The sequence below is a fragment of the Narcine bancroftii genome, chromosome 4, assembly GCF_036971445.1.
Source record: "Narcine bancroftii isolate sNarBan1 chromosome 4, sNarBan1.hap1, whole genome shotgun sequence".
NCBI classification, from domain to species: domain Eukaryota; kingdom Metazoa; phylum Chordata; class Chondrichthyes; order Torpediniformes; family Narcinidae; genus Narcine; species Narcine bancroftii.
In genome coordinates this window covers 301,657,137-301,675,725 of record NC_091472.1, presented here as the reverse complement: position 1 = coordinate 301,675,725, position 18,589 = coordinate 301,657,137, and the positions used below count along the sequence as shown (strand labels likewise).

General features: G+C 40.1%; 1 long non-coding RNA gene across 1 annotated transcript in view; it reads left to right on the top strand.

Moving 5' to 3' along the window:
- The window catches only part of LOC138762177 (uncharacterized), a 31,762-nt gene extending 21,206 nt beyond the window's left edge, over positions 1-10,556 (top strand). Inside the window, exons 2-3 of the long non-coding RNA XR_011356803.1 lie at positions 2,042-2,150; positions 9,106-10,556. This is a non-coding gene — a long non-coding RNA (uncharacterized lncRNA). The remainder of the gene's footprint in view (positions 1-2,041; positions 2,151-9,105) is intronic.
- The last annotated feature ends 8,033 nt before the right edge of the window (positions 10,557-18,589 follow it).

Here is an 18,589-nt window from a genome sequence, read left to right as displayed (position 1 = left end):
TAAAACTATCTACAAATTAAAAACAATTTTTAAAGATTGCCCTAGCAGTAGCAAGAAATTGTACAGTAGTGAGATTGAAATCAGATACCCGTTTCGTTATGGAGCGATGGAATGCAGAAATGCATACTTGTGTTCCTTTGGAGAAGATCACTTATAATTTGAGAAATAAAATTATGTATTTTTTTTAAACTTGGCGCCCGTACTTAAGAATTGAGGGAATTAACTTATAGACCTTTTCCTTATGCCTTGAACTTCATTAACTTTCTTGAAAGTTATAAATAATTAATTCCTTGAGGTGAGGGGAAACTTCCAGCAAACCAGGTTTCTATTCTAGTTTCCTACTTTTCTTTTACTTTTATGTTTTATATTTCATTTCCTTTCTTTTTTTTCTTTCTGGGTTAGTTTAGTTGGGGGAGAGGGTTTAGGGTTTATATTATCATGCAATAGATTTGATATTAATAATTGTCATATTTTGTACTTGGATATTATTACATGTATGGAAAACTTTTAAATAAAAATTTAAAAAAGAAATGCGCCTGAGAACATTTCCACCACGTAAAACGTATTGATTTCTAATGTTACGTGCAATTTTCACATACCTTTTCCCTTCTCTACTCCTCTATCTACTCTGGCACTTTGGTTCCATCCCCCTGCAAATCTAGTTTAAGCCCCCCTGGAGCAGCACTAGCAAATCTTCCTGCAAGGATATTAGATCCCCCTCCAGTTTACATGAAAACCATCCCATCAGAACAGGTCCCACTTACCCTGGAAGAGAGCCGAATGATCCAGAAACCTGAAACCCTCCCTCTATCACCATGTCTTTCACCGCATGTTCTTTCCAAACCTCAGTGATTGTGGTCCAGGAGTGTAAATCCAGGATCCAATTATACTGTGGAGTATTGAGGCCCAGGTCTTGGAGTTTGCTGATCAATTTTGAGGGGGGTGATGATGTTGAATGCTGAACTGTAGTCAATAAAGACCATCCTGATATATGTGTCTTTGCTGACCAGGTGTTCCAGGGTTTTGTGTAGAGCCAGTGAGACGCTATCTGCCATAGACCTGTTGCTGTGGTATGCAAATTGGAGTGGATCCATGTCGCTGCACAGTCTTAAAACACTTCATCACTGTGGAAGTGACTGCCACTGGTCTGTAGTCATTTAGGCAGGTTACCACACTCTTCTTGGGCACAGGTACATTTGAGGATTGTTTGAAACAGGTGGCCACCACACCCTGCAAGATTGAAATTTTGAAGATGTGCTTGAATACATTGGTAAAATGGTCAGCACAGGTTTCCAGTACTCAGTCCAAACTGGATGCTTTCCTTGGATTCACTCTCCTGAAGGCAGCCCACACATCATCCTCGCATACTGACAATAGAGAATTATCTGGGTACCTGGAGGTGCACAGTGACTCTTCCTTGTTCTGGTGGTCAAATTGGGCATAGAAGACATTGAGCTCATCTTAGACTGATACTTTGCTGTCACATCAGTTAGAGCCTGCCACATCTGCCTCAAACCATTGAAAGACTCGCTGAAAATAGACAAAGGTTGAAAAACCCTCCTGAACATCAGAGGCTTAATGAAGTGTACCATATATTCTCATATAATATTCAAGTTTTTTTGGACTAATTTTTTTGGGTCAAATTTAGAGTGGTTGACTTTAACATGGGTCATACTTTTGACCGTGGTAAATACCTGTGTCATTCAAGGTGCACGACTGGCTGAAGGGGTACCCGATATCGGAACTGGGATATGAGGGTGCCAAGGGTGCTGAAGTGTTCCTGATTGTGTCAGAAGTTCGGATCTGGAGCTCAAGCTGTTGATTTGAACTGGGCTCTGTAGCTGCAGGGCCTGTGTATTCACTGGAGGCAAATCCTTGGGCACATGGCGCCTCAGGCAATTTCTGCCAATACTGAATCTATCTTCCTTACGCCGGACGTAAACAGATTTTATGTAATATTGCACTGTTTTTATTAAATGTCAATAAATTGAATCTTGAATCTTTCCACATATCTCTGCATCCTGATTACCCTTCTGCACAGCAAACGCAAAGGAGAGGAGACATCCCCCATTGTACAATAACAGGAGTAAAACACAAAAATCTGCAGACACTGTGGTTGAAGTAAACACAAAGCTGGAGAAACTCAGCAGGTCAAGCATTTTACTTTATATAGTAAAAGTAAAAATATGTAACTGATGTTTTGAGCTTGAGCCCTTCATCAAGGTACGGGAAAATGTCGGTAGGTGTCAAATAAAAGAGTGGGGGGGGAAGGGGTAGGTGGAGAAGGGAGAGAGGGGACAGCAGTGATCAAGGGGAGGAGGGGATGGCTAGGTGAAGGGTGGGGGAAGGGAAGGAGGAGAATGAAAGGGGAAGGGAAGGGAGAGCAGGTTAGCAGAAACCAGAAAAGTTGATGTTCATGCCATCTGGCTGGAGAGTGCCCAGGTGGAAAATAAGGTGTTGTTCCTCCAACTTGTAGGTGGTCTAGGTGGGTCAGTGCATAAAGCCGTGAACAGACATGTGAGTGTAGGAGTGTGACACAGATCTGAAATGATTGGCTACTGGGAGGTCTCTGTTCCTGATGCAGATGGAATGAAGGTGCTCTGTGAAGCGATCTCCCAGTCTGCACCGAGTCTCCAATGTAGAGAAGGCCACAAAGGGAGCATCGGATGCAGTAAATCAGTCCTGTGGATATTCGTGAAGTGTCGCTTCACTTGAAAGGCCTCTTTGTGGCCTCAGACCAAGGTGAGGGAGGAGGTGGGGGCCCAAGTGCGGCACCTCCTGCGGCCACAGGGAAAGGTGCCGAAGGAGGGGGTGATTGGTGGGGAGGGATGAGTGCATGACGGAGTCACAGAGGGAGCTGACCCTGCAGAAAGCAGAGAGGGAAGGAGAGGGTTTGGAGGTGGGATCCTGATATGTGACAGAAATTCTGGAGGATAATGTGTTAGATGTGGAGGCTGGTGGGATGGTAGGTTAGGATGAGGGGGGGTTCTTTGTTTGTTATGTCTGGGGGCAGGGGAGACAGATGAGCAGGAAATGGAGGAGATGTGGGTGAAGGCTGAGTTGATGGTGGTGGAGGGGAAGCCAGAAGGCAAACATTTCAAAAGATCTGGACTGGAAGACTTGTTATGTGCACGGTTTCATAGCCTTGAATACCCTTACACCTGCTAATTATTCCATGGTTTACAAATGAAGAATAACCATTTGGATTAGGAACCAGAAATCAGGAAAGAAAGAAAGGAAATTAGCAAGTAGAAAAGTTAGACTTTGCTATACTTACGCATTTCTGTGAATTTGAATACATTTAATTTAAAAGGATTTTTTCATGTGACCAATGTAGTCATCAAGCTGATGGTTGACATTGAAGATGGTTATTTCTTCTGAACTATTTTGGTAATTTTATATTAACCAGAATAATTTACAATATGTTTATAGAGAATTTTTTTGAACTTATTTTGTTTTACACGTCGAACTTTAGATCTCACTGCCTCAACAAGAATGAAAATGTTATAAATTCTTGTCATGCCTGTACAAGAACACTGGGAGATTTAAAAAAAAGAGCCTTCCTTGTCTGTGGGAAAGTGCCTGATCATCCTGGTGTTTCCCCTTTGGCTGTTCTGCCCTCCTATATCAGGTGTCACAGTGGGTCAAAATCCATGTTGCCTCTTTTTTATAAAACAGCGTATTTATCTAATTTTTAGAATAAAAATATATGAAGAAAATAATTTTGAATTGAAATGTCATAAGACCATGCAATTTTTGCTTTAATAAGAGCATAATTTTGAATTGAAATGTCATAAGATCATGCAATTTTTGCTTTAATAAGAGCATGGAATGACTATTCCACGTATTGAGAAAATTGAAATCAAGTATAGTATTTTGTCACAAGTAGTGTCCAGAGAACATCTGATTGCAGCAACTATTTTGTAAAGAGCCTGCAATTTCTTTTGCAAAAAATAAATTTAAAAAAATTCTCTTGGTATATATTTCCTTAAAACATAGAGCTTTCAATATAGAAGCAATTATTTGCCTACCCAAAACAATGTCAAAGTTATTATCAGATCTTTCTATTTAAATCCTCATTATTGTTTTGCTGGTTCCTTCAAATATTTATCTAATTCCTTCTTAAATGTGGTCATTGATTTGATTTCAATATCACCTCTGGTACCCTATTCCATGTTCCCATAAAACCTTGCATGAAAGTATTTCTATTATGTCTTTATGATTTTCAAGTTCAAATCTAAGTTTATTATCATCTGACTGTACATATACAACCTGATGAAACTGCATTTCTCCAGACCACAGTACACACACAATGAACAGTGCATAATAATCACATATATACATATAGATATAATTTAAAATAAGTATATAAATATTTTGGGATCATTTGCTAAGTTACAGTATACTCAATTTAAGAGCCTGAGGAAATAAGCTATTTCCCAGCATGGCTGTCCTGATTTTGATACTCCTGTACCTCCCTCTTGATTGTAGAGGGTCAAAGAAACAGTATGTTGTATTGAAAGGGATAATTCTTTGAGCCCTATTTAAGCAATGCTTCCAGTAACTGCTGTCAATAGAGGAAAGGGAGACCTTAGTGATCTTCTCAGCCATTTTAATGATCCTCTGTATTGACTTCCGGTCCTGTGCTTTCCAGCTACCCCATCATGCAATGATGGAGCCATACAGGACTCTCAATTGTGTTCCTGTAAAATGTTTTAAAGTTGGGGGCTGGTAGCCTTGCCCTCCTCAACCTTCTTAGGAAGTGTAGGCACTTCCTGACTAATGAGGAGGTGTTAAGGGCCCAGATAGGTCATCCTTTAGATGTGTGCCAAGGAACTTTGTGCTCTCCACAATGGAACTATTCATAGGTAATGAAGAATGGTCAAACTTCATCCTCCTGAAGTCCATAATATTCTCCTTTGTCTTGTCCATGTGGTGACTCAGATTGTTGTTCTTGCACCATTTTATGAGCTGCTCGACCTCTCTGTAAGCCAACACAGCATTCTTGCCAATGAGGCCAACTACTGTTGAATCATCTATAAACTTGGTGATTCTGTTAGAACTGAATCTGACAATGTGATCGTGATTCAGCAGCATGAATAGTAGCGGGCAAAGTACATAGTCCTGATGTGCACCAGAGCTTAATGTGATTGAACTTGAGGTTTTGCTACAAACCTGGACTGACTGTGGTCTTTCGATCAAGACGTCCAGAATCTAGTTGCAGAGAGGGGCAATGAATCCCAGTGAGGACACTTTATCCACCAGCCTCTGAGTTCTTATTGTCTTCATTGTTACCATTGAACCTTATCACTCCTAGTAGAGTTTGTCTGTTAACATGAAACTTGTTTTGGATGACCCCCCTCAAATAATTCTATATATAATTTGCTCTTATATCAGCTAGCACATTCCAGTGCTAACTGTTGACTGGGATTCCCTTAGTACAAGTGACTTAGATGGAGCAGAATTTGCTAAGTGCATCCAGAAGCACCTGGTGCAATTGAGTCATAGCACAGCAGAGAAACGAGCCCTTCAGACCAACATGTTGCTGTGTGTGGAGGAAATGTGGCCTTCCTGCCTGTCTGGAATGTGTATTGTGCATGGGCATGTGTTCCTCCTGTCTGAAACTTATTTGGAAGTCACATCACATGTCAATCATGGTTGGGTTCCGGCCATCCATTAGTGCACATCTTACCATTAGCTAATTTAAATCACCTAGGTCATTATTGGCTAGAAGTACAGATTAGCTCTGTATATAACACCAATGCACAGCACATTCTTTCTCTCTGCCTCGTGGCCCAAGCCCTGGACATCGCTCCATGCCAGGTCGCTACTATGGACATCACTGGAAATGTCATGGGTAAGGTGTGCACTACACTGAAGCTGCGCCATAGTATTGTGATAGATCAATATTTGCAGAGAGCTGCACCCCATTGGTAAGGGAACCGGCAGTGTGTAAGAGTCCCTGTTTGTGTTGTGCGAGTGTGTCGAGTATAAGTTCACTATTGTCAGAGTCCAACCTAGAACCAAGGTGAATGTCTATATTGTTGCTTAAGTGAAATAGTAATTGAGTACTGTTTAATGTTTGTCTCCTGTGTGTTAATTAAAGTTATAGTACGTGTGATTATAACACTTGTGTCCAGCCTCGTCTCTCTGTGAATCCACTGAAGCTGATACTCTTTCCCATCATGACACATGTTCATGCTGATCATCCTAGTCACATTTGCCTGTGCTTGGCCTATATTCCTCTAAACCTTCTCTGGCTACGCCTCTGTCCAAATATATTTTTAAAATTTGTTGTGTCCAGGTTGTACCATTAGAGGTCTTAATAAACACTAGAAAGGCTTGTAAGTTTAACAGCACATTTCTTTATTCACATTCAGCTACTGGGTTGCATATTGATACAATGTGTCTCATCATGCATGCACCACTCTCAAGTGTGATGTGGCTCTTACAGTGTTAGTGTTCATGCTCTAGCATAAAATAGTCCCAGGTTTCCTCAGTATATAACAACATTGTCATTTACCTGCTTCTAAAACTGACAGTTTGTTCCATATACCACCTCCATCTGTGTGAATTCTTGCTCCTCAGGTCCCCAATAAATCTTCCCCTCTGTTCTGGGTAAACTTGTACCTCTCACTTTATTCATTTTAGATTGGTCACAGTGTTTGAGCTACCGAAAGAAAATAGACACACACACTGAGAGCAGTTCAGTTTATACAAATGTTTATTACAAATTCAAAAGCTGATTTCAAACTACAAAATGCAAGCCCTTCCCAATTATACTTATCAATGCCTGGACTGGTCCCAACTGCCGAAGCGAGGCAACGACCGCACGCTTGTAGTAGGTTGTCGGGGCGCCGGTAGCAGCTTCTCCACCTCCCTCGACCAGGATGTTAGCTGGACTCTAGAAGTTCTTCTTCTTGCTGAGAGATGTTGCCACCTCTCGGAGAGTCGCAAACTTCAGCAGCGGGACCATGGCTTATATTACCCAAAAGCTGCTTACCCAAGCATCTATTCCCAGCACAGTAAGAAAGATAAGCGAGCAAGCTAGCATGCTAGGCTTCTAACGAATAACATAATTTTCAGCTTATCACTTTGAATACAATGGTTTATTTTGCATCAAGGCTAGGCCTCTGACAGTCTGTGACCAAAACAAGCAGGACATCTTAGTACATAGATGTCCTTTCGTCACTGCATTTCTGGCCCTTCGGTGGAATTTAACTTATGTCTGCTGATTCTAAAAAAACAAGCAGGTTCTCAGCCTTGCAGAAGCAAAGGCTGCAAAAGTAAAAAAAACATGGTTTAAATCTTCCATTACACCCTCTCACGCCCTCTAGTTTCAGAATTCCCCCTATCCCATCAATCCCATTTTTACTCTTCATGATTTTATAAACTTCCAAGTGGATCCTGACTGCAACAGAATCATTGACTTTCTGTCTAACAGTCTGGTATAAGTGAAGATGGGCAACAACATCTCTTCCACAATCACTCCTCAAGGATGTCTACTCAGTCCACCATTACACACCCTCTGTATCAGGGATGGTCAAACTGCAGCTTGCGAGCCACATGTAGCACGTTGACATGAATGCGTGGCTTGCGAAGGTATTTTAGCTGTGTAGTGTTTGTGGCTGTGGCTTGCGATCATGTGATTGTAGCATGTGTGGCTGTGTTGTGGCCGATGGAATTAGTGCAGTGTAAATGTGATCCAGGCCGCCCTCACACCTGAGCTCCCAGTAACCCATGCATCCAAGCTCCTGATGCCCCCCCCCCACCTCCCCAGTCACCCTCCCATTACACGAGTACATGTTGTGTACATTTTGATTTTTGAATCTAATACAAATTAGCAGTTTAAAAACTACATGTATGAATAAATATTTCTTAATATTTATAAAAGGTTTGTAACAATGTGCATGTAAGAGTAAAAACGTATGTGATATGTTTTCATATCTTGAGGGTCGCAAATATCTGAAGTTTAGCCTATGTGGCTCTTACCTTAAGCAAGTTTGGCCACCCCTGCTCTATACCCTCAATTGTAAAGCTGAATACCATTCCATCTCCATCTTCAAATTTGCTGACTACACCACAGCAGTGGGCAGGGTATCAAATAATGATGGGATAGAAAAAGATTAAATGTCTAGTGCCATATAACAAATTCTCTCTCAATGTCATAAGATGAAAAAGATGATAATTGACTTCAGGAAAAAGTATAGTGCCATATCTTCATTATTGGCTCTGAGGTCAAAAAAGGAGATAGCTTCAAGTTCTTAGGAATTAATTGCTGGAATCTGGAGGAGCACACAATCTGCAAGAGGAAATCAGTGGGTTGAGCACCATCTGTTTTGGTACTTTGCAGGCGCAACAGGCTATCAAGAAGGCAAACGGAATGTTGGCCTTCATTGCTAGAGGGATGGAATTTAAGAGTAGGGAAATTATGCTGCAACTGTACAAGGTACTGGTATGGTTGTGTCTGGATACTGCATACAGTTCTGGTCTCTACTTGAGAAAGGATGTACTGACTTTGGACGCAGAGCAGAGGAAGTTCACCAGGTTGATTCCAGAGATGAAGAGTTTAGCCTATGAGGAGAAATTGAATCATCTGGGACTGTACTCCCTGGAATTTAGAAGAATGAAAGGAAATCTTATGGTTATGAAAAATTATGAAAGGCATAGGTAATACAGAGTTGTTTCCATTGTAGGGGAGACCAGAACTATGGGACGTAGCCTCAAGATTCAAGGTTGTAGATTTAGGACAGAGATGAGGAGGAACTGCTTTTCCCAGAGGGTGGTGAATCTGTGGAATTCACTATCCATTGAAGTAGTGGCAGCTACCTCAGTAAATATATTTAAGACAAGGTTGGATAAATTTTTACATAGTAAGGGATATGGGGTAAAAGGCTGGTAGGTGGAGATGAGTCTATCATCAGGTCAGCCATTGATTTCATTAAATGGTGGAGCAAGCTTGACAGGTCAGATGGTCAACTCATGTTCCTATTTCTTAAATTCTTAGAAAAAAATTGTCAGCGTTACAGGCCAGGAAGGAATTGCATCATCAACCTTTTTTTCCTTTTTTCCCCACTAATGCTGCTCAATGTGTGTTGCTCTTAGGAATAAATATCTCCAATGACCTGAGCTGGGACAAGCACATTGACATGATGGTCAGGAAAGCACACCAATACTTAGAAGACTCAGGAAGTTTGCCATGTCCCCCTTGTGCCTCAGAAACTTCTACAGGTGAACTATCGGTGATCGTAATTCCTTAAGTTTTAAGAAAGATATAGATAAGAATAAGATTAGACCTTGGGGGAAATAGCAACCAACTGGATGAACTGCATTGAAGCACCAATGCCTTTACTTCTTCAACAAATTCTACAGATTCACCTTGGAGAGTATCCTGTCAGACTGCCTCACTGTGTAGTACAGGACCTGCTCCACCCAAGACCACAAATAACCTCAAGAATTGTAAACACAGCTCAGACCATCACACAAACTTCCCTTCCATCCATCAACTCCCATCTACATCTCCTGATGCCTCAGAAAATCAACCAATATACTAAAGCATTCATTCCACTCCAATTAGGTTCTCTTCTCCCTTCTCCTGTCGGCAAGAAGATTAAAAAACGTGAAGACATACAGCACCATATTTAAGGAAAGTTTCATTCCCACTACTATCAGACTACTGAATAAATGTCACAATAGCAAGATAATGGAAATCCTCACTGTACTGTTTTATTCTACTGTATTTATACATGGTTAGGCTTGCTGGTTAGTATGCAAAAGCAAACCATTTCTCTGTACCTCAGCACATACGATCATAAATGTAAACTTGAACTTCATTTACAACAGTATTAGACCAGAATTGGGGAGAGATGACTTAGTGGTTCCTCAAACAGTGGAAAGTGGCTATGATAGAATTTGAGTGTCCTCATGTGAAAATCCCAGAAAGCTCTTTTGGCTGTTATCATGATTAACCTTGTTCCCTTAATTTTTACCACTTTTTTGTGAATTTTTAAAATCTAAAAAGTGCCAGAGATGGGTGACTTTTTTGTGATGCCTGTGTAGCATACAAAAGTCAAACTTTCATTGTATCTCAATATATATGGCAATAAACTAAATCTAAACTCAAATTTACGATTGGGGACACTTGTTTCTGGGTAATCTGCATCTGACATGTCAGAGTCTTTTAAAAACTAGCTGATTAGAATTCAGCACCTGTATGTTCCCATGAAAATGAAAGATAAGGATGGCAAGTTTCAGAAACCTTGGATGACAAGAGTTGTTCCAAGTTTAGACAAAAAGTAAAAGGAAACATTTGGGAAGCTGAGAGGGAATAAGGCTTTTGAGGAATATAAAGGAAGCTAGAATAACTTGAGCAATACACAAAATGCCATAGGAACACAGCAGATCAGGCAGCATCCATGGTAGGCAATAAATAATATTTCGGGGCAAAGCCCTTCACCGGAACAATTTCAGCCTGAAACCTCGATTATCAATTGCCTTCCATGGATGCTGCCAGACTTGCCGAGTTCCTGCAACATTTTGTGTGTTGCTTCAGTTTTCCACGATCTACAATTTTCTTGCTTCTTGTTTACCAAGAACTAACTAACTAAAAATCCCCGTGAAATGTACTTGATAAATTGAGCCATGATGTACTTGAGCACTTTATTATTTTTTTTATTACACGGTCATTTTGTTTACATTCATTATCTGTTTAAGTTCTTTATTTGTTTACACGTATACACAATGTACAGTTTATATTTGGACTACAAATAAGTGGTAATTCTTCCTTGCCTGCAGGAAAAAGGAATCTCAGGGTTATATGTGATGTCCATGTATAAACTCTGTTGATAAATCTGAAACCTGAGGATTCAAGAAAATCCCAAGGCATTTTACACGACAGGATAACTATGGACTTTGGACAGACATAAACAGGCAGGAAATAGAGGGAAATATGACCTCATGTGGCAAATGGGATTAGTTTAGATTGGCATTATGGTCAGCACAGACAGTGTGGGATGAAGGGCCTGTTCCAGTGCTATACTGCTCTATGTTTTTTGATACTGGACTCAATAATTGTCTTCCTGGATGATTCCATCTCATCAATTGAAAGAGATTGCAGCATTAATGCTAAATTTATAACTGTCATTGACTCGCTCATCAAACAATAAATCAGCATTTATATATCAGCTCTATTTCAGAAAGTTCCAAAAATACTTCACAGCCATTGAGGTACAGTCATGACTGTCATAAAGACAAATGTGACTGCCAATGTGCACACAGCAGGTCCCACAAATTGATAAAGTTATAACTTTTTTCATTTTGGTTGAAAGACAATCATTGACCAGGTCTTGGGTGAATTCTTTCACTGTTCATTAAGTGTTTTTTTTAAATTTAGACATACAGGATGGTAACAGGCTCATGCTGCCCAATTACACCCAATTGATCTGAAGGGTGGGAGGAAACCAGAGCCCCCAGGGAATACCACATAGACGCGGGTAGATTATAAAAACTCCTTACAGATGGCGTGAGAATTGAACCCGGTCCCAATCACTGGTGCTGTAACAACATTGCGCTAACGCAGCCGCCCTAAATTTCGAGAATCTTCACCAGTTTTTTGAATATTTGCAACATGTCAACTGAGTTCAATCAAGAATTAATATCACGGTTGTGCAGGAGTGAAAATTGTGCAGAATCATGGACATAAAGAAACAATATCAATAAATTATCCTGAGCATTTCTCCTTTTGATATAGCCTGGAGCCTATGTAGATTTAGCCTCCTATTTTTATCAATGTTTACGACCTTATATCATTGATATTCTTATTATTATGACAATGCTAGTAAATTTAGTTCTTTTTTCCATAGGGATTTCTCATTTTGTCTTACAATTATTTCAAGCATTGTCTGCTGAGCCAAATCCTGACTCTTAAATAAGGTACACGGATGTAAGAGAAATAGGGGGTTATGGGTGAGAGGTCAAGAAAAGTTGTAGGTTTGCATATGTCAGCACAACATCATGGGCTGAAGGGCCTGTTCTGTGCTATAACGTTCTACGTAATCATAGTAGCTTCCAGAAAATGTTTGGATCGTCACCATAATCAAGAACCCTTGTCAATTTTCCTCTCTCGACCATTGTCGCACCAATTGAGATTAATTACTCAGCATAAGATTGAATTTGGATGATTTCTGACATTCCATGATTCTGTAAGAACTATAGATTTTGGAAAGTAGACCTCAGAACCTAAACAGAGGAAGATCACTAGATGAGCTCACAAGTTTTGAGTTGTGTTTGGAAAGTGATTGGGTAAACATTTTTGCATTTGCTGAGTGAAACATGAAAGTATGCAGATGCAGTGATTGTAGTAAAAACCCACAGAAATGCTGGAGGATCTCAGCTGGTCTCACATCATCCACAGGAGGTAAAGATATATTACTGACATTTCAGGCCTGAGCCCTTCTTCAGGGTATAAGCAAAGAATGGGAAGGCATCAGAATAAAAACTGATCATTCGAGCTGACCTTCTTCAGACAGAGCTGTCCCCCGAACCGAAAACGAAGGGAAAGAAGGGAAAATAGATGAATTTTTGACTAAAATTGAACTACCAAAACTACAAATAGAGGAACAAAATAAATTAACAGAACCATTTGGAACAGTAGAAATACAAGAGATAATAAAAAATTTACCAAATAATAAGACACCAGGAGAGGATGGACTCCCAATAGAATTCTACAAAACATTTAAAGACCTAATAATACCGCCCCTCCTGGATGTAATCAACCAGATTGATGAGACACAAAACTTACCAGATTCATGTAAAACAGCAATAATTACAGTGATACTAAAACAAGGGAAAGATCCACTCTCACCAGCGTCATATAGACCAATATCTCTGCTAAACACAGATTATAAGATAATAGCTAAACTATTAGCGAACAGATTAGCAGAACAGGTACCGAAAATGGTAAATTTAGACCAAACTGGATTTATCAAAAAAAGACGCACAACAGACAATATTTGTAAATTTATTAACTTAATTCATGCAGTAGAAGGAAATAAAGCACCGGCAGTAGCAGTTGCTTTAGACGCAGAGAAGGCCTTCGACAGAGTAGAATGGAATTACTTGTTCAAAGTATTGCAAAAATTCAGTTTACCGGAGAAGTATATTAATTGGATTAAAGCATTATATAAGGGACCGTTAGCGAAAGTGACAGTAAATGGACATGTATCAAAGCAATTTAACTTAAGCAGGTCAACGCGGCAGGGATGCCCACTATCACCATTATTGTTTGCGCTAGCTATAGAACCACTAGCAGAATCGATAAGAAGAGATAATAATATAAAAGGAATAAAAATAAAAGACAGGGAATATAAAATCAGTCTGTTTGCGGATGATGTGATAGTGTACTTAACAGAACCAGAACTATCAATAAAAGAACTATATAAGAAATTGAAAGAATATGGAGAAGTGTCGGGATACAAGATAAACGTAAATAAAAGTGAAGCAATGCCTATGAATAACGCGGATTTCTCAAAATTTAAGGAGGAATCCCCATTCAGATGGCAAACGCAGGCAATAAGATACCTAGGTGTGCAAATAAACAAAAATCTAGGCCAATTATATAAACTCAATTACAATCCACTAATGAAAAAATTACAGGACGATTTAGAGCATTGGAAAGAGCTACCACTAACACTGATAGGAAGGATAAACTGTATTAAAATGAACATTTTTCCAAGGATACTATACTTATTTCAGGCATTGCCAATACAACTGACAGAAAAATTCTTCAAAGAGTTAAAGAAAATAATAAGGAGATTTTTATGGAGAGGGGGGAAACCGAGGATAGCACTAGATAAATTAACAGAATGGTATAAACAAGGAGGCTTACAATTGCCAAACTTCAAAAATTATTATAGAGCCGCACAATTAAGGTACCTATCAGATTTTTATCAAACAAGGGAAAAACCAGACTGGACGAGACTAGAATTAGATAAAATAGGGGAAAAGATACCTGAACACATATTATATAAATGGGACGAAAAATTGGTACAACATAGAACTTCTCCAGTATTACACCATCTCCTCAATATATGGAAGAAGATTCATGTAGAAAGAAATAAAATAAATTACCAAATACCAAAACTAATATTGACGCAAAATAAGCTACTCCCTTTTACAATAGACAACCTTGCCTTTAGAAAATGGGGAAAAAAAGGGATTAAAAGAATAGAAAATTGTTTTTCAGGAAGTAGATTCTTATCCTTTGAACAAATGAGAGATAAGTACAATATAACTGGAGATACAGCGCTGGCATATTACCAACTGAGATCCTACTTGAAAGATAAATTAGGAAGCAACTTGAGTTTACCAGAGGGAAGTAACCTTGAATATGTGATTACAGATACAATGTTAATCAAAAGATTTATAAAAAATATGTATATTAAACTGCAAGAAAAGGAGAATGAGGAAACAAATGGTAAAACTAAACAAAAATGGGAACAAGATTTAAATATAAAGATAAAAAAGGAAATATGGGAGAAGTTATGCTCTGGAACGATGAGAAATACAATAAATACGAGGCTGCGTATGATACAATATAATTGGTTACACAGACTATACATTACACCGCAAAAGTTAAATAAATGGGACCCAACAGTATCTGACAGATGTTTTCGATGTAAAAAAGAAAGGGGAACAACAATTCATGCAATCTGGACATGTGAGAGAGTAGAAAAATTTTGGGATGATCTCAATCAGATATTAAATAAAATAACAGAAAACAATATACCAAAGAATCCAGAGATCTTTCTCCTAAGTAACATAAAAAATAAAGAATTTGGAATTGACTTGGAAGATGCACAAAAAAGATTTGTCAAGATAGCCCTAGCCGTAGCAAAAAAATGTATTATGTCAACCTGGAAATTGGAAGATAATTTGAAAATACAACAATGGTATATAGAAATGAATAAATGTATTCCATTAGAAAAAATAACATATAGTTTAAGAAATAATATTGAAATATTCGAACAAGTATGGGAGCCTTACATTAAATACAATAGCGAAAACCTACCGGGAACAAACATTACCTAAGTTGATGGAAGGAGAAGAAAAGAAAAGAATGGACTCAGTAGAATTTCTGGTGTATTTTTGTTGAATGACAACATTGTCTAACTGAATTAATGCAACCTAGATTGTATACCTAAAATGGATGAGAGGGGGGGGGGTGGGGGGGTGGCTTGGGAGGAGGGAGGGGGGAGGGAGAAAAAGTCACTGTAAATGTGTGGAAAAGAAAAAGTGTATATCATGGCTATTATGATTTATGGTGTGAAAAATAAAAAATTATTAAAAAAAAAAGACAGAGCTGTCCCTCTACCACCATCAACTCAGCCCTCACCTGCATATCCTCCATTACCTGCACACCTCCCCTATCTCCCTCTGTTTCCATGCTCAACAAGGACAGGATTTCCTTTGTCTTCACCTATCACCCCACCAGCCTCCATGTCGAACATATCCTCCTCTGCCATTTCTGCCATCTACTATGTGATCCCACCACTAGACACATTTCCCTCTCCTCCTTCTGCAGGGACCACTCCCTCCCCATCAATCGTCCATTTGGCACCTGTTACAAGATCAAACCAGCAATCACAAAGAAGGCATATCACACAGGGGTAAAGATGAACAATTAATTTATTAACAAAAATTCACCTTCAAACTTTAAATCAAAATTCCCCCCTTTTATAACTATGCCCACTGGTTACCATACAAATTTCTGTAACAGGGTAGAACTAATAAATTACCCAGCCTAAATATAACAAAGGTAATCAAAGTCTAAGTTATATTTCCAACAAGCCCACAGAAAAACAGACACAAAACAAACACAAAACACACAAGACTCATAAACCTTCGATCTCAACTGAAGAAAAGATCAGAAACAAAATTCAGTTTGTTTGGTAAACTGAAGCCAAAAGGTCTTAGAGAGAGAGAACACAATATTCAAAGTTGTCTTGTGTTGCTTGCAGAGAGAGGAACTTGGTCCAGATCCTTTTGGCTGCCTTCGGAATGTTCATCCTTTTTGAAATCCCAACATTCTCAACTGTCCTCCAGACCATGACTCATGCTCTGGGCCTCCTTCCACTCCATAGCACCCCCAGTGGTGGTTTATCGTCCAAGTCCAGAAATTTTTAGATCATTTTCTGCACGTGCTCAGTCCGTCTCCCACTCTCTCAGCAGTCCACCTTCACCTTGGCTTTCTAAGGCAAACTGTCATTTTTTTAACATAAAACACATAGGTCAATACACAACACAGAACTCTGTAACACACCTAAGCCTGTGACCACAGGGGATGCTCCACTTGTGCCTACACGTCCTCCCTCACCACCATTTAGGGCCCCAAACAATCCTTCCAAGTGAAGCAACATTTCACTTGTGTATCAGCAGGGGTCATCTAGTGCAGCCAGTGCTCCCGTTCTGGTCTCCTCTACATTGGAGAGACCGGACGCAGACTTGGAGATCACTTTGATGAGCATCTCAGCTCTGTCCCCCACAATAGCATGGATCTCCCAGTGGCCAGCTATTTCAATTCCCTGTCCTATTCCCACGCTGAAATGTCAACCCATGCTGTCATGCACTGCCAGACTGAGACCATCCGCAAATTGGAGGAACAACACCTCATCTTCTGTCCAGGCACCCTCCAACCAGATGGCTTTAATAGTGACTTTTCTGGTTTCTTTTAATCCCTCTGTCGTCTTTTCCCCAATTTTCTATCTCTCTCTCTCTCTCTCTCTCTCTCTCTCTCTCTCTCTCTCCCTCTCTCTCCCTCTCTCTCTCTCTCTCTCTCTCTCCCCCTCTCTCTCACCCCCCCCCCGCCCTTTTCCCTCTGACTCCTTTCATAGAGCCAAACTCAATTGTCACCTCTCCTCTTATCATATCCAATTAACATCTTTTGTTGGTCTGGACTCATCCCTCTGCCTGTCTTCAGTCTTTATTCTGACATCTTCCTATTCTTTGCTTATAGCTTGAGGAAGGTCTCAGGCCTGAAACATCGGTAATACATCTTTACCTGCTATAGATGCTGCGAGACCAGCTGAGTTCCTCCAGCATTTCTATGTGTTTTTACTTTTCATTTACTGTCTATGTAGAAGCTTCTGCTTTTAATTGGAATGTTTTCATAGCAAGTGATGTCAGTTCAGTTTTATTTGAGTGCGTTTCTTATAATAACTCTCCAATAGGTTGCATAATTTTTTAGATGTGCCCAAACATTTGACCACTCATTCAGTATTCACCTACAATATGCCTAGATTTCACCTAATACAAGTTTGTGCTTGTAAATGCTTCATATGCAAGTAGAAAACTTGCCCATGGATTTATCTGTTATGAATATACACACGTTTTCATCCTAGAGAACAAGGGTTTTATTGTAGTTAGTGCTAAGGAAGCAAGTCTCCATGTAATAGTGAGCTGATTGTAGCCTTAGGGATTCTCTGTGTTTAGCCATGTGATTTATTTCAGAAATTCATGGCCTCTTTTAATGCACTTTGTTGTAGAGTACTAGAGCTGGAGTTGGATGAACTCCAGATTATTTGGGAGGCAGAGGGTGTGATTGACAGGTGGTACAGGAACACTATCACATCTAAGAGGCAGGAGGAAGATAGATGGGTGACAGTCAGAAGAGGGAAAAGGGGGGCGTGGCAAGATGGCGAGGTGGGAAGACATGTAATTCCACCTTCCCCCAGTTAGACTTCTAAATAACTGAATTTAAAATTTGTAAAAGTGGTTAAAAATAATATTTACAGACTGGAATATTGGAGGATTGCAATGGCTACAAACGTGAAAAAATCAAAAGCTCAATTGCAAAAGAAATTACCTTACAAAAGTGTTGAAGAACTGAGGCCTACTTACCAAGTTGAAGCCACGGAGTCGTCGACTGGAGTCCCCAAACCTTAGAGGACTCCTGTTCGGTTGAGTATTACGCCGGCACTGATCGTGTAATCGCCAAGATGGCGCCGGCTCATTGACAGGCTCGGCCAGCCCTGACTCATGCTCCCGTGAGTCTGGGGGTGTGGGTGGATCGGTCGAGCGAAGACAGACCCGCGAGCCCGTTATATTGCCTGGCGGTCCAGGAGCGCACAATGTAGCAATGGAAGACGCACCTGCGCGGTCAATGACTTTGCCGGGCATGCACGGAGCGTCATGGGTCCGGGAATTACTGGTCAAGGTGTGGGCTGTGGGGGAGCCCAAACGGAAGCGGGCTGACGAGGTCAGCGTGCTGTCGACAAGCGTCCAGACCCGCAGCCGCACTGGAAGAGGACCTATGATGTTAGAGGAGGAAGAAAGATCAACATTACAGGAACTTACACAGGAAGAAATGGGGAATGAGACCAGAGAAGGTAGGTCTTAAAGGGAGGTGATGGAACCTGGACTGGATTCTGGGTTCACAATTTTGGAAGGGATTGCTCATCAAATGGAAAATATGTCAATACAGATGTCTTCTCAGATGACTCAAGGATTTATGGAAGTGAAAACTAAAATGACTACTATGTGTGAAGAAATGACCTGTATGAAGCAAAATATTAATGTAGTTAAAATTATGTTA